Here is a 21,023-nt window from a genome sequence, read left to right on the forward strand (position 1 = left end):
ATCTGGTCTTCTTTTCCTGGAACAGGGTCTTAGTCACTGAGTGACTGGGTAAAAAAGCAAGCCATGTGTCTTCAACAGTTTTGTGACTCTAACCCTTAACTTATTAGCTAAACTTTTCATTTTGTATTCACCTGGAAAAGGGAGGAAAATTCCAAACTCCAGAGTCTAAACACCGGTCTTATTTTTATACTCCAGTGAGAAAAAACATAGCAATACATTTTCATTCACTCTAAATTGAACTCTTCTTTCTTCAGATCTCACCTCAATTTGGTATCTGGATAGAAACATCAATTATTTACACACTGCTCTGGAGAATCAGGTCTCTGAGCAATTGCTCTTACTCGAGTGGCAGGCACTTACCCACAGGGTCAGTAGAGCTTGATCTTTATGCAGAGAGTCAAAGTGTGGGGAGCTGCAGAGCCCTGGCACTTGGGTGATTATCAGATCATGATCCATTGACAGACTTTTGGCATGTCACCCAATTTTTTCCAGTCTTCTTAACCAATGTCATGGGCCAAAATTCCTTTAAACCAATAAGTCAGAGGGATTACTGTGGAGATTTGGTCTTGGAAAATGTCACTTGTGGCTCAAAGAAACAGGAGGTATATATTAGGTGGAAAGATTTCAACTTTGTGCCAGCAGAAAGCTGGTTTCAAGCTTGAATACTTGAAATCCAGGTTTTTTTTTTTTTTTTTTTTTTTTTTTTTTTTTTTTTTTTTTTTTGCTACATTTGCTATATTTGCTACAATTGCAGGTAATTTTTAGGTGACTTCATGATATTTAAAATGTTTGTTCAATGCAAAGGCTGATCTCGTTTATGGAAAAAACATATGTATTATTGATTATAAGGCATACACAGTATTTTATATCTTGGACTTTTACATAATTTATATGGAAGGAAAAACAAATTTCTTCTTCAGGACATTTTAATGTGTGTGTGTGTATATATATGAGTGTGTGTGTCTTTAAAAGAAATAAAATGCACCAAGGTAAGGGTAGAATTTTAGTTTCCTTAAGGTTTAAGGAGTGGTTCTTTGTGTATAAGACAGGCAAGAGGATGGAGTATGGAAGATGTTTTTGACTAAGTTGGTAATATCTCTGATTTTTACCATTTTGTCTCCATAAGATTCTCTTTTTGTGGTTTCAGCTGTGAGCAATTAAGTTCACTGTCCTGTAATTGTAGAGCATCTGTTTGACATCTCTCATTATTGGTACTAATTGGTAATAATCTGAATATTTTGAGCCCTTAATTTCCATAGATCTACTTGAACTGCAGCTAACTTAGATTTTGGCTAACTAAACTTTTTAACCACTCTTCTAGCCTTCTTCCATACAGTCTTCCAGTTTTTATTTTGAATTTTATGTTTTGTTCCTCCCTGATCTTTTACTGGATAGATTTAGTTCTGTCACCGGACAATCTAGAGTTCTCCATACAAGTGGTAAGAATTAATCTATATCTCCTAAACACTGTGAACCCTTATCATGAAGATACAAAACTTTTCTGCCTGACAGTGCCCAAAGAGGGTCAATAGAGGCTGGCGTTTGCTTAGTGAAATCTTGCCTGCCAGGTGAGCTGGTAAACAATTCCAGATTCACAGTGAAGGTTTGTTGCACCCTCCTGTCCTCCAGCTGTGCTTGAAAATGTTGAAACACTCATGCTATGGATGGGTCCATGTCAGCAAAGCTGTGCTTTATGCGTTATGGTAAAACCCACTACCGGAGTGAAACAAGTTATGCTGGTTAGAGGATTATCTGCTGCTGTAAATGCTGCTGCACCAGAGTGTGATGTGACCTTAGGTTGTCTGAACCACGTGGGCTTCTAAGCTCTTAGGTCTGAATGAATTTTCTTTCCACAGTCTGATTGCATCATGGGGTGGCATCTAGACTTTCACTTACACCCTAAATTTTGCAAAGATTCAGTATGTCTGTCTGTCTTCCTAAATTATACAGAGCCATGCTTCTGATGACCAACTTCTTTTAATGACAGAGCTTTTAGCTTACAGTACATGTAATGTAACAGTGACAGTAATGTGACATAGAAGAAAAGAAGATATGAAACTTGGGAGATGTAGTCTAATCTGGCAGGTCTATCTGCTGATGAGCTTGAGGCACAAAGTGAACATATGATCTAGGCCAGGGAGGCATTGTGATGACATATTCCAAATTGCTGTGTTTTACACTTTGGTCAAAATATTTCACTTTTAAGACATCTGATTTTTATACACTCCTACCTGCTATCTTCTGCCCCTAAGTACACAAATACACAAAGCAAACACTAAACACCAAATGAACGTAGCAGAACACCAGAACATACAGGGCGTCTGTTTCTATGCACACTTGTTAAAGATGGACATATTTATTGATGTTTTTATGGACATTTTTGACCATTTGTTGTACCAGTAGATGGTGCTCAAGAATATGTTGCATATTTTCCTAACTTTTAAGGATCAATATATTTTCTGTTGATTCCAATTCCCTGTCAATAGTTTATCTGGTGCTGCTTTAACAACCCTTTCATACACTGATCTTTTGAGGAAGTATCCCATATAGGAACTCTCCTGCAAAAGCATGTAAACCAATTCAGTCCCTCAGTTGCAGTAACTAAGTCCATAACATTGCTGGGACATAGATAAATAACCTTACTCCATTTTATGGATAGAGAAAAGATAAAATTTTCTCTAACTTGACTAGGTTACAGTGAAAATCCATAAAGGAGACAGGAATAGATGCAAATTTATTTGAATCTCTATTGCTTGTTGTAGTCATTAGAATACACAGACATTTATATGCATCTATTATACCTGTAGGCAGAATCACTGTTAATTTTATACTGTGTAATTATCAAGACATGTATGGAATATAGATGAGACAGATGTTTAAAAATAACAGTATTCCCTCCTTCTTTATGCTATTAGTGAATCAAAATCAAGACAGTCAGACATGTTACATACATGTACACTCAGTATTATTAAGGGCATTTTCAGATATCTGTATTCTTGTTGTGAGCAGAGTTTTGGGCCATGATGGTATATAAAGATATAAATACAATCCAGCGTACACAAAGTGTGCACTTATGAGACTGTATTTAGAAAAAAGGATTCAAATAATGAAAAAATAATTGCAGAGTCTTTTTTTTTTCTTTTAAATTTGAAACTATACACTCAGTATGGCCAAAAAGCTATCATGTAATAAAGATGAAAACTGCACTATTCAAGAATTTCAGAATGAGTTTTAGTATCATAATGCAGCTCTCAAGCAAAATTTGTTTGATGATAGTGTTCTTTTTGATTTTGTTACTTCTGCGTTATGATAGTGTGTGAAGGGGAAGAATATCACAGAAGTGAATCTTATGCAAATTTAGTATTTATGGTGGAACTGCTTGAGCAAGCCTGTGATTAATGATCAACCCTTCTTTGCGTATAAGAAGACTTCCTCAGTGTCAGAACTGCAATGTAGGCAGCAGTACAAATTTCAGGTGACAACAACAACAGAGAGCCAGCCTGGCTTATTGCTTATATGCTACTTATATCATGCAACAGTCCCAGTCATTATCCAGAAAGTGTAATTTTATATATAATGTAGAATACACTCATTTATGTTTCTCCCAAATTCTTGCTTTAAATCTGACTTTCAAGCTATGCCAGGTCTCTTCTGGAAGAAAAAAGAAAAAAAAGAAAAAGAAAACCAAACTGTACTTTATTTTATTTTTTAGTGTTTTGGCTGAATATTTTCTCTCCAGCCACTTCCCTATTCATAGTGGTATTTTGTTTATTATAGCTTTCGCTATAGCTATTTGATGATGGGAGTGAGCCAGAGCAAATGACCAAATTTACATAATTTACTAACTTTTTTAACATAAATTTACTAACTTTACAAAATTTACATAAATATTTACATAAATACATAAATATACTAACTTTTTTTCTTTTTTGTGGCATGTGAATGCTGGATGCATAAGGACCGTAGTTAGTTGGGTGTTCAGAACTGCTAGTGTAGTAAATAATACTGTAAATACCGTGCTGTTAGACCTTAACACATTGTCTAGTTTGCCATCACTTAAAATGTGTTCAGATTTCCTTCCTCTCGTGATACTACTTAAGGCTTCAGAAACTAATTCAAATACATTTCTATCATATGAAAAAGGAAGTAGTAGATTTACTCTGGGCATATTTTTGAATATTGTGATTTTATCCCAATATTCTGGAATTATCTGGAAGATGTCAAAAATTTCCAGCCTAAATACATCCAAAAGTGCATCACTCACTGAAAATACTTTCAAATGAAGCTCTGTCTGTAACTGTTCAGGAGTTTGTATAATGCCAATCATCAGAAGACCAAAGGTTTTCAAAAGAGAAATGTTGATAAACACTTCTTCTCCTTCCTAGTCTAGGCATCTTCTTTAGCTGTCTGAGGGTCTTGTTGCCAAAGAAAAATAATTAACCTTTGTCTTTACATGTAAACATGAAGATGCACATGGACTCTCTTTTTTCTTCTGCGTGCCAAAATCTAGCTTAGATCCCAAGAACAATATGTTTTATGCTCTCCAAACTACCTTATGAGTATTTCATAATTCCAGTTGGAATGAGCAGATAATTGGTGTCTACAAGCGCAAAACAGTGTTTCAGGAAGCTGGATCTATTATGTTGGAGAAGGTTGGTATGAGGACAAACATGTCACAGGTTATTTGAGCTATTTGCACTTGTGAAAAAGGATAAAAAATAATCTCACCATCAAGACAATTTGATATTGTGCTTTTACATTTCTTCTCAGAATTTTTTGAGAAAAGTATCAGCAGAAAATTTGATATATGGAGTTCAAATGTCTAAGCTTATTTTTCTTGGTGGGCTATACAATGCACCCCTGTAAGCCTGTGCATGGATATTCCCTGTGTCCATGCTCTTCTAGTTGTAAGTCTTTTTTAATGTTTCCAAAGTCAAAATTGCTTTGAAATTTGTGTTTTAACACTGAATAGTTTTCCATCTGTTTTAATTTTCTCCATAAATTGCAATTCTACTTTTTATAAACTCCAAAAAATATTATGTAAAATGCAAAGCTGCAGACAATCTAGCATCTTAATTAGGTATTTACAGCATGCTGTGTCTCATTCTTGTGGTACCCACGGCACCTGGAGGTGAGTCTGCTATCTGTCTAATAATACTATTGGCAGCAGATTGCCAATGAACCCAAACAAAAAAGAAGCTTCCCTCTGGCTAAGCCATTTGATGTTCTGTTAAGCATATCTCAGCTGGAAGTGCCTTTTCCATATCTTCCCAATCTGAAATAAATTGTTTTCTCTTCCAAAGATTGTGAAATATCTGGGTCAGCAGGTATAATAGAAAAGCAAATGGAAAAAAAATCTATTTTTGAAACTCATGAGCCCTGCTCCCAACAATTTATTGAAATAAGATGTCATGCATGCACGTGTATCATTGACTTCAGATGTATGGTAAAGCTGCCAAAGATATACTCAGCAGAAATTACTGTAATTTTTTTAAGTCTGCTCTTCTCCTATGAACTCTCCCTCCAAAACAAGCATTAGGCACAGAGTGGAACATATTTCAAAGTACTGGATAGCTGCTGATGCTTCTCAGATCTTTTAGTTTAGAGAGAACAGAAGATTTGATGAAGTCTTGATATCTGCCTTGAGTTGGACTTGCTCACTTTACACCTTATTTTTTTTTTTGTAATTCTTATTTCTTCTGCAATCACTGTTTTAGCCCTGTTCCTTATCTGATATTGAACTCTCGTGACATTGATGCAGAAGCAGTAAACAACATGCTATACTGAGAGAAAAGCCTGTTTTTTCAGTGCTTTTAGCAATGTGACCTTAAGTATTGATTTATAGCCTGCTGCAGTGCTCTAGTGCAAAAGGGAACTGTGGTAATTAAGTTAGTATCTGTGCTTTCTAAAATAGTGCTGAGTTGCAACAAAAAGAGACTCTTTCTTTTTGCTCTTTGCCTCTCAGTGAATGCAGATGCAGGCACTGCCCTCTGACCCAGCTCAGTTTTCCCCAGCTGCAGATTATTTTTCTCTCTCTGTGCCTTTAGGTGCTGATAGACTGAGTAGGACCCATTAATTCTTGTGCCTGACTTTCTTTTTTTAGTGCAAGCAATGGAGCAAATTTCTGCACTTGTGGCTGACTTTTGAAATATTGTGTGTTCTTATGTGGGTGAAAAAAAAAAAAAAGAATGGTGGCCAAGCAAATATAGGCAGCATTAGAAAACTCAGCAGGGTGGGTGGTCATGAAGTGGCTCAGATTTGAAAGCAAAACCTTTTGCATGAAAATTCCCACTTCTCAGCATGACTCGTTACTCTGAGAGTCATGTATAAGGTAACAGGGTAAACACAATGAGAAATCTCTTTTGTATTCCATTACAGTCATTAGAGAAATAGGCCACAAAAGGTAATGGCAATAAAGCAGAATACCTCGAGGTAAGCATGTAAATGATATGCTAATGTATGCAAATTAGCACACCATGTTCAATGTCCATAAAACTACAAAATACAGCTAATTAATGGTAGGTAAGTTGCTTTATTTTATACTTCACAGAGTTACAGGGAGGCAGTATATTTTTATAATTATAGAACATTTACCTTGGGGAATGCATCAAGCATTCAATTTCTCTCCTCTGGCAAATTTGCCCGATATTCTGTGAGTAATTGCCTTTCCACTTCCTCACCCAAGGTCTTATTCTGAGAATGGGCTCAAAAATTAGAAGTAAAATAAAACTGAAAAGGACCCAGTTTTACAATTACTTTCTTGGGAAAGTAGTTCTTGATAATGTTAATATAGTCACTGTTCAGCAAAGTACTTAAATACATATTTGATACCTTTGGCATATCTAAATGGATTTAATGACTAAATCCCCAAATGGATATAGGCTTTGCAAAGCCCAACTTTTAAAATAATCCGTTCCCGGGAGAATTCACTGTCTAAACTCCCAATACAACGCAGGGGGTAGGGAATAGAGCGCCTAAGAATAGAGTTCAGCAAAAGCAACAAACTGAGCATGGAGCTAAGGAATTTATTCAGGAAGAAGGACTGAGAGAGTGTGTGGGTTAAGCCCCATTTCTGAGGGAGACCCACAGTATGAGCAGATGTGGGTTTCTCTGCCCACATTCTTGCTTTCTGCGTGTGAGACAGCTCTGCTTTAAAAGTCCTATCAGTACTGCTCTCAGAATTAATACTCCTGTCTTTTAGTCACGTCAGAGGCCCTTTCCTTCAAAGGAAGAGGCCTGGATCAAGATGAATTCCTTATGTATGCCTGTATTTGCGTGCGGTCAAAGAACTGTGAGCTTAATTGAAAAATTAATATTTGAAGATGCATCTACTTTTCAGTATAGCGAATGGAAGACAGGGGGCTGTGAAAGCTATTTTGAGCTCGCTCCTGTCATAAAAGTGCTCCTGTGCAGTTCAATGGGCCTTTTGCAGTGGCTCTGAGAGCACTGCAGGGCCCTGGCCATGCAGTACTGCTCAGCAGGACTCTCCCCACACAGCTCTGTGAGTCTCTGTGAAGGTCTCAGCTGCACCACAGAGGCTGGTGAGCCCCTGCACTAGCAGCCCTCTTCCAGGCACAGCAGGCATCAAAATCTTAGTTCTAATTTAAACATGATTTATTATATACAATGATCATATGCAATGCCACTTACTGGTTTTTGGTGCTGCATTGATGCATTTTTGCTTTGTGTGCAATAGCTGTAAGCTGCCCTAGCAGAATTTCCAGCCTATCCTCCTACAGTGGAAGGTTTGAGAACAAAACCCTTTAGGTTACAGAGGAGTCACCACCTTGTCTCCTCTGCCTAGTGGCTCTCTTGGGCTCTCCTTCAAAAATTCCAGCCGTTATTTTTCCCTGACAACCTCTTCTCCTCTGCCAGAACAACCTCAGTCTGTCTTGCTTCAGCCATCTGTCCTGCTGCTGTCTCTCAGCAATTCTCCCCTGCTTCAGCAACTGGTTTAATCTTCGGAGACTGGAGGCCCTTGAGGCTGTTGCACTAGGTCTACAGAGTAACGAACACATTTGCAAAGAAACCACTTTCTTGGGTCACAGATGAAGAGACAGTGTGTTTTGTGCAGGATCGGATTTGAGATGCATGATGGTGATCAATGTAATATACCTCTTACTTATCTATCCGAGATACAAAGGTTACACTTTGCCAAATGTTTTGCATGTGCCAATAGTTCTCCTTCTAGAAAGCTATTTGGTTTAAAATCAAAGCACTTACCACAGACACAAATATATACACACATTATATATACATATAACCTATGCTTCCTTGGCGGAGAAGCTGAACTTTGATCAGCTTCAGGTAAATACTCACTTAGCACCTGAGGTCAAAATTAATACCAGTTCTAAATATGTATTTAAGTATTTCTAACTAAACAAGTATTTCAGAAGGACAAATGAGTAGGGCCATTTTAGGTACACATAAATAGAAATTAGCAGAAAAGACACAGCAAAGAGGAAAAAGTATGTGAAATATTGGTATTTAGAGTAGAAGAAGGAACAAGATGATTGATAGAAAGTAACAGGCCCAAGGGGGAAGAAACATACGAAAACATATGTTAGAATAATAGAGTGAGCAGAAACATGATGAAATGAATGAAATGGTCAAATACTTGAGAAAGGACACTGAGGCAAAGAAAAGAGTGAAATAAGAAAAAAGAATAGAAATAAAAATAGAAATAAAGTCTAATGAAATGTTAATTTAAAACTGAATGCCCCCTCTTATGTTTATAACCTAAATCACAACATGCTTGGCTGATACTCGCGTTCAGTTTCTAGTCTTTGTTTATATCCATATTGCCTCATATTTTGGCATGCTTTTCCCTGCTAAAGAGTACCAAGAGATTGTGACTGTAAGTAAATTATATTGCAGCGACCCAGAATTGCAGGTGCAATGCAGAAACCTGTCGGAGTGCAGAGGTTTATTTTCTAAGGAATTCATCAAGAGCAAAAGATTAATTGCATTTAAGTCACTTTTCAGGCTATCAAGAAAGTAGAACTGCCTTACTTCCATTGAGCATCAGTGCCTGTCACAGACAGCACTGTTTTGAGGACTGCTGGTTCAGCACATGATGAGCAGAGAACTGAAGCTGATGTAACCTAGTTACAGCTCTAAAAGGTCTTTAATGACATTTGTCCTGTAGTTTGATAAAAGAAGGAAGAGTGGGAGGGTAGAGTAGAAGCATTTAACCATAGCCTCCTCCAGTAAAATATTCTAGTGGTAAAACTGCTGTAATATATTTAGAGAGCTCCAGGCTAACCAAATACATGGTTGCTCACATCAGGGACACTCTGGAATTAAAACACTCCCTCTTCATCCCTGTCACCCTTTTCACCCTGAACTAAGACTGTTAGATACTCCAAAGGTCCTTAGCCAGGCTGTGACCATCAGCATAGACCTTCCCTCTCACCCCGCTCCTGCTTCCTCCTGCTGCCTTATATTATATATCTTGGATAGACCAGATCACAGAAATTCTGTAACTGATGTATTGTTTCTCTTGATTTTTTGGCCCAACACAAGCTCTATACTGGCACAAGAGGGGAGCAGGATCAGCTTGGAAAAGAAAACAAAAAGACTTCTGCCAAAATAATAATCATAATATTAGCCCGCAGCTGTAGGGAGACATTTTTGGCATCCAGAGCAAATGCTACCCAATCTCTCCTCTCTGTCTGTTACCCCACTACTTCTTTTAAGGTTTTTATTTAGCTACCAAATTCTCTCTCACACTTGGTCACCTCTTTGTGCCACTGTCTACCTCCATAGCCCTGTGCTTGCAATTTGGTGGTAGTGGTGGCAGCAGCAAAAGGGACTTGAACACGTTAACCCTGCTACACCTAAAGCTCTGTGTGTGTGTGTGTGCGTGCATATGTTCATGTGAGTGTGATATTCATGCAAACTAAAGAACTACTTCAAGGACCCGATAAAATTTCCTTGATCTCGATCTCATTCATTTTGAGGGAGAAGGAGAAAAAAAAATGAGGGAGAGGGAATGCTGCTCTTGGCAGAAGATACAGGGAACTGGCTGCTTTATGGCTTCTCCTTGATGTGTGTTTAAAAAACAGCCAAAATTTGGCACACAGGGGTTTTTCCCACTTGCTTTACTTCTAAATATTCTTCAAAAGCTTCCACAGGATATAGAATTCTGCTTTCATCAGGCATACATACTTTGGGCTGAAGCTTCTTGTTAGTACTACCGTCAATTCATATTCTGCCAATTTTGTAATTTCAGATTTGATTTCAAATTTTCTCTAGCCTATAGACTACAGCAAAATACAATTTCCCCTGTGGATCATGTTATCTTATTGGCATGAGTTGAAGTTTCAGAAGAGTGACAGAAGTGAGAGTGAGAAAAATATGTTCAAATCATCTTCTTCAGCAAAGCATATGACTGGAAAGTCAGGTGTTGGAGCTTGTGTTGGGCCTTGACATTTTTGTCAAGGAAAAGAAGGTGATCAAGAGTAGTCAGCATGGGTCCACCAAGGGGAAGGCATGTTTGATGAACCTAATGGGTACAAGTTGAATCACCAGAAGTTCCATCCATGCAAGGAAGAACTTCTTTCCTGTGAGGGTGACAGAGCCCTGCCCAGGGAGGTTGTGGAGTCTCTTTCTCTGGAGATCTTCCATACCCATCTGGATGCCGCCCTGTGCCCCGTGCTTTGGGTGTCCCTGATGGAGCAGGGGGTTGGACGAGATGATCTCTAGAGGTCCCTTCCAACCTTAACCATTCTGTCATTCTGTAACTAAAAGGCTGACCATATGTGGAGAGTATAAGTGTGTAAGTCAGTTTAAGATAATTTGGAAAAGTTTCATAGCTTGAATTTGTTTCAGATAAAACCTCAAAAGTTGCATTCTTACCTAGCCATTATCTGAATTACCTGAACTTCTCATATTTTTTCTGAAAATATGGGGGTAGGGTTTTCAAATATGATTCATAGTATTTTCTGTTTCTTCTCCATCATGAAATATCTCCTAAAAGTATCCTTTAGCACTCTACTTAGGACATTCATGATCTCATTTGATACCTAAAATGTAAACAAATTCGGATTTTCTCTCTGTTAATTTTGACTTTTGAGTATTTCCATGATCCAAAGTCCATTAAAAGTCAATAATATAAAAAATTCCTACATTTAAGCAAACATTAAAATTGTGACACAGAAGGTTTGAATCATCAATACAATTCAAATGTTTGAATATCAATACCAGTTGTTTTCAAATGTTTGAAAACACTGTCAGACTGTATTACTGTACTGTTTCTTACTTTAGCTACTCTGGGAGTCTCTGTAGAAAATTTGCCCTCACAGAGTTGTTCTAATTGCTTATTTGACAATTTCAGTGTTGCAGTTGGTATGCAGTCAAGATCTGTATTCATTGTGTAGTCAGCAAGATGCTGACTTCAATCTTAAATGCAAACAGAATAGAGACGCAATATTTTAAGGGATTTGGGATTCTGGGCCTCATGTCATTAGCCCAAACTCAATAAACCTTAGGAAAAGGTTCTTCTTAATCTTTTTTTATAAGGCAGTGTTTTTTTTATGGAATGGTTTGTTTCTCTCTGATATTAGTCTGCTGTTATTCATAATGATGTGTTCTTGTAAAGCCATAATATTGTTGTAAACTGAGAACTGTAGGTCTGCTTGAATATACTCTGATGATTATACTGTAAAAGGGAAGAGCAAGATAAGAGGGAACTGATAATTAAAGTGAATCATCTGTAGAAAAAAAAAAATCCCACTGACTTCTTAATGAAAACAAACAAACAGAATCTAAAAATCTGAGTTTGAAATCAGTGGAAGATAAATCACTCACTTTAGCTGAATGCAGATCAGGCACAGTTTGAAGTCTCTGGCCATATATTAACAGCTTTGGTAGGTTAACCCTAAGGAGCTCACTAGCAAGGCAAACTAAGATGTAGAGCATCCACAGTCTAAGAGTTTAGTGTGTCTCCAGACAAGTATGTTCAGATGCCAAAAGACATCTTCAACTTGTATCCCACAAGTCCTCTGGCATAGACCTTTTAGGCACACCTCCCCAGCCTTCATTCCTCTTCATCATGCATATCCTATAGACGTTCAACTGCTTCACATCAGCTGGATCCTGCAGTGGTCTGATAATCCACTTGGGCTAGCATGTAACCTGTGAATGAGAGGGCCATGAAGAGAAGAGTGGGCTCCAGAAGCAGCCACAAATGCCTCTGCTAAGATGTGCCTCACAAGCCACCCTAACAGAAGACTAATGCCCTCAGCAAGCACTACTGTCCTAGAAACAGATTGATCTTATGGGTGTATGTTACAGATGGGAACCCGTGGTCTTCCAGACATGGAAAAACAGACAGCAGGAAGCTAATTCCAGCATAAAAAGTCACCTTCACAGTCCTTTACTGGCAGTTTCTATCTAAACCTAGGGAGAAAAGTGCATCCATTTCCAGGCTGTCACCCTAATCTCCTCTAGACCTGTGCCATAGCATTTCAGCATTGACAAGTCCAGCATTATTTTTATCGCAGAGGTCTACAAGGTCATGTGCTTGCTGATTTGTTCTCAGCCGCTCGACTGAGAGGAATTGAGCTTTCCAGGCAGTGCTACAGCAGTGAAGAGACCCAGCTGTGCCAGGGCCATAAGGAGGGGAGTGTTTTTCATTTAATGCCCACCAAAAGAGAATTTGTGTCATTAGCTGATGCTTCATCATGTACCAGGACTTCACTGGTCAGTTCATGAACACTAACTTATGCTTTCCGAGCTAGGCACGTGCCCCTAAGATAGTGGAATTAAAGACCATGCCTCATAGTGCCACACTGACCCCGTCACTGCCACATGACATTAGTACCACTCACATAACCCTGTTTTCCTAGAGCCTCCAGAGATCCCCTGTTCTTGGGCTGACAAGCTGTCAGGTGTAGGACTGGCAGTGGTGCCCCACAGGGTGCTTAGGTCAGATAGTGTGTGGTGCTGAGAGAACTGGGCACTCCTGAGGTCTCCCATTGCAGCCAGGGGACACTCAGGGAGACTGAAAATAAAATCCATAAATGAAAATAGCAGAGACACAGAGACCCCAAAACTGCTGCCTCGGTGCTTTAATAGCTTGGTGTGGACACAGGCTGTGGTTTGTTCCCACAGGGCATTAGGTATTGCTTTTTACTCTGCTTGCACTTGAGGTTTCTTCTGTGGGAGCATTATACACGTTTGAAAGCCAAAGATATGTCACAGAAATGCCCTAGCTCTCCCCCCTTCACCCCAGCTTTAAGCCATAGTGACCTCAGTGAGCATGAGCATGAGACTGTTTTTTTTTTAATCTTTGTGAAAGGAGTCTTGTTTGCTTGCTGGCCCTTGCACACCAAGGCACTGTTGTATTACTTAAAATTGTAAATTATGTCTGTTTAAGAAAATGTCAGTGTTTTTTAAAACAGGATAGCAGAACTGGAAAAGACTTGGCTCCGCTGTTTGCTACACAAGTTGCATGCAGGCAGAATGATGCATTCATCATTATGAGCAGACTTGAGGAGACTAATGACTGCTGCACAATACAGCTTCAGTTCTTTCAAGTAACATGATAGCTGTTTCTTTGCTCGCCAGCAAGATTATCTGAGCAATGTTAATGCTCATGCACTGACATATAGAGGAACCGTCAATATGGGGCCGTGGCTACCAACAATAGATTCCCTCTCTGGCCCCCATAATTAAACTGACCTTTCTAGCAAAAGGGGATTATAAGTTAAACACAGCCTTGATAAAGAGATATGATTTCTCTGGCACCTATCAGTTTGCACTGAATCTATTTCTTCTCCATTCCCCAGTGGTTCTGTAAAATGGTTATTCAGCATTAGGATAGGAATAGATTGTGTGAGTATTCTTTGTTGTCACCTTTTGATAGCCTCATTGATGATTTGATGCTGTCTCACACAAGATAGATAGTACTGGAAAAAGCATGACAGCGGTGTAACTTCCAGCACAGATACTGCAAATCCCAGGTCTCTCAAGCAACCTGAATTAAAAACAATAACAAAAAATAAACAAAAAAAAAAAAAAAAGAAAAAAAAAAGAGAAAAAGAAAATCCTTTACTCACTCCAAACAGAGATTTAATGTATCTAAAAATAGAAATACCAAAACAAAAAGCAACTGCAAGTTTTCTACCAGTGTCTATTTTATGTGGAACAACATACAATTGCTAAGGAACTTAAATCAAGAACTGTTGCACCTAGCAACTTTGCATTGTGAAACGCCACATAAAAATTGACTAAATACCTGGACCATTTCCCAGTAGTTGCATGGGTCTCTGGCTTGGCTTTTATTCACCTTAAATATCCAGAAGAAATAAGATGAGGTACACTAACTTTGTAGTGGCTACTTTGTATATTTTTGTTTGTCTACTTGCTTGGAAATACTGCTTATTTCTTCTACTCTTTTCCTCAAGGGAGGTGCTGCCTTTCCTATGTTTTCTCAACAAACATTGAGGTTAGGCTCTGCTCTTCAGTGGTGTCATTTTGGAAGCCCTTAAGTGAGGTTTCAGCCACAAGAAAATGAAAAAGATTACATTTGTATATATGTTTTCTTACTAAATAAGGGAAAAGAACTAAAAAAGAGGGCTACAGGCTGGATTTGTCTGTGTGGGTGGATCGTGATCAATGTGAAGCATGAAGAGATGTTTACCAAATTTTTTTCCCATGAGAATCAAAATTTTCCCCATCTTACTTCCAGGTTTCTCGTCAGTGGAACTCTGCAAATATGTTATTCTTTCAGCTACCGTGCTGCTGACTCAGAGCTCTGGCTCTTCAAAGGTAATGAATCTGAACTCTGATTGCCCTTTTGCTTTTCACACTTGGCCACAGATACTTGTCTGGAGCACCAAAGAGTACATTTATGTGATCTCTTGTAGTAGGTTTAGGTTTAGAAACTCAAGTTGCAGAAGTAGCTTAAGATTTTGGATGTCTAATGCAAGAGTTGAGAAAGGAGCCTGACTTTTATAGAGTGGCTAGTCACATTTCTTGAAATTTGAATTCTGAATATCAGAATTTCCCAACACACTTGAAAAGTTTGGCCATTTATTTGTCTTAAACTAGCGTTAATGGGAATAATTATACAATATTTATTTCCTAAATATTCTTCTAAGCCAGAATATATTAATCTCTGTGAACTAGTTGTCAGCTTTACAGCTGAATAGAAAAATGTATATTTTCCTTGGGAGTCTGACAGATTTATAACTATTGCAGTCAGCAGTAACAAATCTCCTCGAAAACATGGCTTTTGGACATATTGAAAAACAGGTTAAAAATGTCCTATTTCTCTGAATACCAGCACCTCTAATCTTAGCTGATGTCTTCAGAGGCTCTCTCCCCAAAAATAATTTCCCTAGCTTTGACTCAGGCTGAGTCAAGTTTCTATTCACTGCTAAATTTGGTTGCGTGCAGCTAAGGCCTGATAATCTAAGATTGCAACTAAGCCAAAGCTCTTTAACTTGTTTTACTCTGCTAGGCCACATTAAAAAAAAAAAAAAAAAAAAAAAAAAAAAAAAAAAAAACCACCCAGCACATTGCACCTTAACTTACTCTTTAAGCAGAATTGGGTGGGGTAGGGTTTGATGAAACACAGGACATAGTCACAGAAACAGTCTGGGGCCTGAATAAAAGGCTGTTCATACTTCTAGAAAAGGTGGCGCTTCTGGGTCCCCACTGAATCATCATGTATGGAGTTCGTACTGAAAAGAGAAAAAAAAAAAGGTGCTATTTGTGTAGGGTTGTTCTGTTTTGTTTTGCTTTGTTTTCATTCTGAGGCAATTTTTACGTTTTGGGGGACCTAGTTTCCAAGATAATTGCAATTCTTTCTTTACACTTTATTTATGGTACCTCATGGATGCATGCTAAATGTCTGTGATTTGTAAGGCACTTACTTTTATTAGTAAAACAATGTTGCTAAACATCCATCCATCTCCTTGCAACCAGGGAAGAAAGCTCTGATACTGTTCTGGTACTGTGGCTACATATGCTCTCTACCTACACACATACACACACATATATATATGTGTAGATTTATGAATAGTTTTCAGTAGGATTGCAGGCAGATTAAAGGTTATGTTTATTTTATAAGCATATTTATACTTCTTCCTATGTGCAAACAAGTTTCCTTAAACCCAGGTTTGTAATTCTCTAAACAAAACTGAAGACTAGAACTGAGACTGCAGATTTATTATATATTTAGAGTTATTTTTAGGCATGACTGCATTTTTCCCTTCTTACTATTTCACCTTGTAGCTGCCATCTCCAGATAGTGCTAAATGAACTAGTGCATGTGAGCTAAAACATTTATTGAAACAGATTTGGAGTGTCTTCTAAACTGATTTAAAAAAAAAAAAAAAAGTTTTAAGTTGTGTCCTCCTTCCTTGCATGGCTCTACTTTCCAACTTTTTGATTCCTCTTCTGTTCTGCCCTGAGATCCAGGAAGAAGACTATATCTTTCATTTTAAATATGAATAGGAAATAGCTCTTGTCCCAGCAGCTGTCTTTTAACTTCACGTCTCTGTTCTGACTTCACGTTCTCATCTCTGTAGTTGGGCACAAAATGTTGGTTAAACATTTTGTTCAGAAATTTTGACAGAAAACTTCCACAGTAAATTTTCCTATGGTTCAGTCCCTGTGTCCTTGAGCCTGTCCTTTATTAACAAAGACTGGAATCAAACAGCCATGTGAATGTCATTCCTCAGTGAATGTAGAACTTTATCTGGTTAAGGATGGGATTTCTGAGGGAATGTAAGAGAGTTAGGTAGTTGTCTCACTGAGATTCAGTGGACAGTCCCTTTCTTTTGTAAAAACATCTATTAAAACACATTTAAAACTCATCAGGTGGAAATCTTTTGATCTGTGAAATAAATAAAAAAAAAGAGGTTAAATCTGATTCAATTTCTTGACTAAAGTCATAGGTCAATGGCAGCCTTTTTCAGAGTGTTATTTTAAATATAGACAGCTTAAGGTCATGGAAAACCAATAAAGGGAATAGATAGGGCATAGAGCTTGGAAAAAGGTTCCTAGCTGTTTTGCCAACCATTGCACTAATGGTAACAAGAGTTTGTTTCTCTTCTCTCCCCCTGCTCCAGTAATTGCAACAGTTGATATAGTCTTTTAGTTCAGATGTGTGGGATTTGAGAAGAGAAGCTACGTGATAATCACTAAGATAGGACTAGGTTTTGCCCTCTCTTTGGTAGGTATCCTGATAAAGAGGTTAGAAGAACCTGTTATGGAAGTGAATACTTTTGAAAAAGAGGGTTCAGATAAATAAATATTCATTGATTGAAGTCAGGTGATCAGATGCTCTCAGAAGGCACATGTGTTTGTGGTTTGCTTTTATTTTTAAGATGCATTGGCTTCAACTCTAAGAGTGGAAAGCATATAAAGAATTTTAATTGCCACTCCTTTTCAGAATCACATTCTTGAGCAAACCTGGCTTACTGGAGGGATTAATTTAATGTATAGACATAAAAACAAAACATGATTTTCCAGAGTTCTTTGGAATATGCTTGGCAAGCATGTTCTATCATTTTCATTCTTTCCAGGTCAGCATCCCACTGCTACCTCGAAAATCCCACCACAACTGAGGAGAAATAAAGCTTAAAAAAGAGGTAGAATGCCAAAGTGTGACATTTAGCCACTGAGTAGGAGATAATGCAAAGTCACACTATTCAAGGGGGGTTTCCAAGAGCTTATGGTGTAGGCAGGGACACATGCTCTTCTTTAGTGACAGAGTGAGGACTCCTGGGGATGAGGGGTAAGGGAGCTGTTTCTTCTCCATTTTCCTTGGCTGACTGGGCTGGCACAGCTTCAGCACTCAGGACAACAGGAGGACCACCCTTGAGTGTTGAGGCAGCTGAATGCAGGGCTTCAAAAGGCAGGTAATCTGTGTGGATTTTGATGGTATTTGCAATACTCAGAAAAACTCCGTTCTGGACTTAGATATATTTAAAGCATCTTTCTCCTCATATTTATTCTAGTATCCATAGCTCCTTTTGTCTAATGGGATCTAACCTACATGTTAGTCTAGTCTATTTTCACAATGCTCTGAATTCATAATATTTTTATATCATGAGCTTGTTCTGAAAAAGAAACAGAAGGACCAGGTCATTGCCATAGCTTCTAATAGTGTATATTTTATGACATATGCTAACTAGCAACAGGAGGGGAAACATGTAGACATCACAAAGAAAGAAAGAAATCCTTCTCAGAAAGAAGTTGTATTGGTTTTACTCATTACAATTCACTCTGGGCTGTTATAACAAGAGCATCCCAGGCATATGAGTGAGCAGCAGTAGCTACTTTGGACTTTTCCATTTCAAAAACAGTGATGGCTGTTTATTAGGTATGGAGTGATCTGTGAAGTGTTCAGCATGCTTTGGAGAAAAGTGATCATCCCAGCTTGAGAAAGGGTAAGAGCATTCACTGACACAATCAATTCACCAATATTAGCCTCTTGGAGTGTTGTATGAGGCTAAGAGGCCAAGGGAAGGAAAGAGAGAGGGAGAAAAGCTTGAGCAAGGATAGATAAAAATCATTCAGCGAAGTGGGAAGCAAAGCCCCACAGAGACCTGTGGTTCTCTAGTGAGCTAATCTGCAATTCAATTTTACCTGAAGTCAAATGCTTGGTGCTATGAAAGAACTTGTGCTCATGCACATAACGGTAAGGCTGTGTGTTCATGGCATGCAGGTCTTTGGTTTATAGCTGCTCCGAGTCAGCAGTCAGATTTTCCTTTTTTTTTTTGAAGGGATTATGAGCAGTTGTTTCACGGAAAGAGTGAAAACACTGTACAGAGGCTGCTCTTGATGTTCTTATTAACTTGCTGGCCCACCACATCAGCAGATGGAAATCACACAGGCAAATGCGCACTTTAGAGATCTTTGTCCTGTAAAAATGCCACTGGAACCTGATACAGTGCAGACAGAAGAGTATCTCTGCATCCTCTATGTGTTAAAGCTGGTGATCTGACTATCCTCATGATGAGATCAGTCTGGAGCTTTCTGTAGTTTGGCAGAGGACACAACTTTCTTCCTTGTGTCCTTTGCAAGGTTTGCAGCCTTCTCACCACATGCATCTGTCTTTCCATCCTCTTTCAGTATCATCTCTATTGTATAATTGCAAATGACTTCCCTGTCCCTTGCAACTTCTCTTCCTGGCCTGTATTCTCCTGTCTTGTCTCGGCTTCCCGGTGCCTGTGTGTCACTCCTGCTCCACCCATCCCTGTGAGCAGCTGCAGGGGTGGAAATGCTGCAGCCAGATGCTGCTAACAGAAAGGGAAGAGGTGATGCGAGGGAGGATTGCTGAGCGTTTGCCAAGACAGGAGCAGTGCTGAGAAGCTTTGCCATCATGCCACGGCTAGAAATATGTAAAAAATGTCATCTGAACCCTTTTGAAATGAATCTTGTTACGATTCTTTTTTTTTTTTTCCAAACTCTGCTCTCTGTAGTTTCTTCTTTCATCATTGTTTCCATTCAAACTCATGCAATTGTATTTTTGGGCAAATTTGCAGTTTTTGAAGAACTCTCTAGTCTTTAGGCACAACATAGACCTGGGGTGTTGGCCTCAACTCTTGTTGCCTGGGAGAAGAGTCTGGAAAACATGAGACTATCTTTCCAGACCCGGAATTTTCGTCAGCTTTGTGGTCATGAAATTATCCCTTCAGTTTGCATAACTGCCCATTTAACTAAGCAAATATGCGCATCATTCACCCAAAGAATCTTGTGCACACAGCTTGAACTTGCAACTCCATTTGCCTTAGTAGGGCATCCAGTGTTTATAGTGATTCAGCAAGCAATATTAGACGTTTGTCATTGTTCCTTTCAGATGGAATTAACACAGAGCTTTTACAGTTCAGGTAGGCTGGTGTGTCAAATGAACTCCAGTACAAAGCCAAATTTAGGCCACATAGGGAGGAGCTGGGAAACTTAAGTTTTATATCTAGTTATGCCTCTATCTTGGCTTGCAAAACCAGTTGTATTTTCCCACTTCTTGATAGTGCAGTGTCTTCAGAATGAAGACAATCTCTTATCACAGTTTATATGGTAATACTACCAGTGATCTCATTTGGGGCATTCGAGGAATTAAATCAATAAAGATCGATGTTAATGTGAGGACCAGGAGATAAGATGAGGGAGAGATGGCCTGAAGGCCCAGATTGTTTTGTGGATGAATTCTCAGTGTCTCGACTGACTGTGCAAAAATTATAGCTAGTTGTGGTCCTCACTCATCTATAGTTGCAGCTGTCATTGTTTCCAGAGTCCATTTGATTTCCTGGAGGTTCAAGGACACTCTGTGTCAAGCAGAGTATTTGCAGCAATGTCTGACATTGATGCCAGAGGTGGAGGCATATATGGGAGGTTTTTCTCTTTCTTTTTATCTTTTTCAGAGAGCTTACATATATGAACTGAAGAACAGAAGTTGAAAGGAAGAATAAACTTGATCTGAACTATTTTTTTTTGCATATGAAACCTTATGAATTATGAAATCTTTCAGGGAAAGGCTGGCCTCTGGTGATGCAACAATTGAATTATGCCTTAGGAATATGGTTCCTTAAGGTGCTTCTTCTGGAGCAGTCCATAAGTTTACTTAAAATACTTGCTCTAGTATCCTGCAGTGGCAGTGATTTTGAATCACTTTCTTATTTAATCTCTTTCTTATTTACCATATATTTTGTAATATGATCTCCTATATTTTCTAGCTTTTTAGTGAATGTGTACACACACACACAGATATATATGCACATTCATGCATAAACATGCTCATATATATATATGTTTCATGAATTTGAATAGAGCATTATTATTTACCATTTTCTTACATCTATTTGGTCATGAATTCTTTAATTTCTAGTCCAAATATTTTTGACTGAACTTTGCTCCCACCTGATAAGCTCATGGCAGTGGTCTGTGAACAGTGCAGAGATAAGGCAAAGCAAAATATATATATATATATATATATATATATATATGCAGTCACAATTACATGGTCAGGTCACTCTTTATTGCTGTGAGAGCAGTTTGCTGCTTAG

General features: G+C 38.4%; 1 long non-coding RNA gene across 1 annotated transcript; it reads left to right on the forward strand.

Annotated features, from left to right (window-relative positions):
* The first annotated feature begins 1,335 nt into the window (after positions 1-1,335).
* Positions 1,336-20,462, forward strand: LOC112951698. Its single transcript, XR_003250263.1, has 3 exons — positions 1,336-1,439; positions 14,696-14,775; positions 20,382-20,462. It is a non-coding gene; the product is annotated as an uncharacterized LOC112951698 (long non-coding RNA).
* Positions 20,463-21,023: the final 561 nt, after the last annotated feature.

The sequence above is a fragment of the Nothoprocta perdicaria genome, unplaced genomic scaffold (assembly GCF_003342845.1).
Source record: "Nothoprocta perdicaria isolate Ctin4 unplaced genomic scaffold, notPer1 scaffold_364, whole genome shotgun sequence".
NCBI classification, from domain to species: domain Eukaryota; kingdom Metazoa; phylum Chordata; class Aves; order Tinamiformes; family Tinamidae; genus Nothoprocta; species Nothoprocta perdicaria.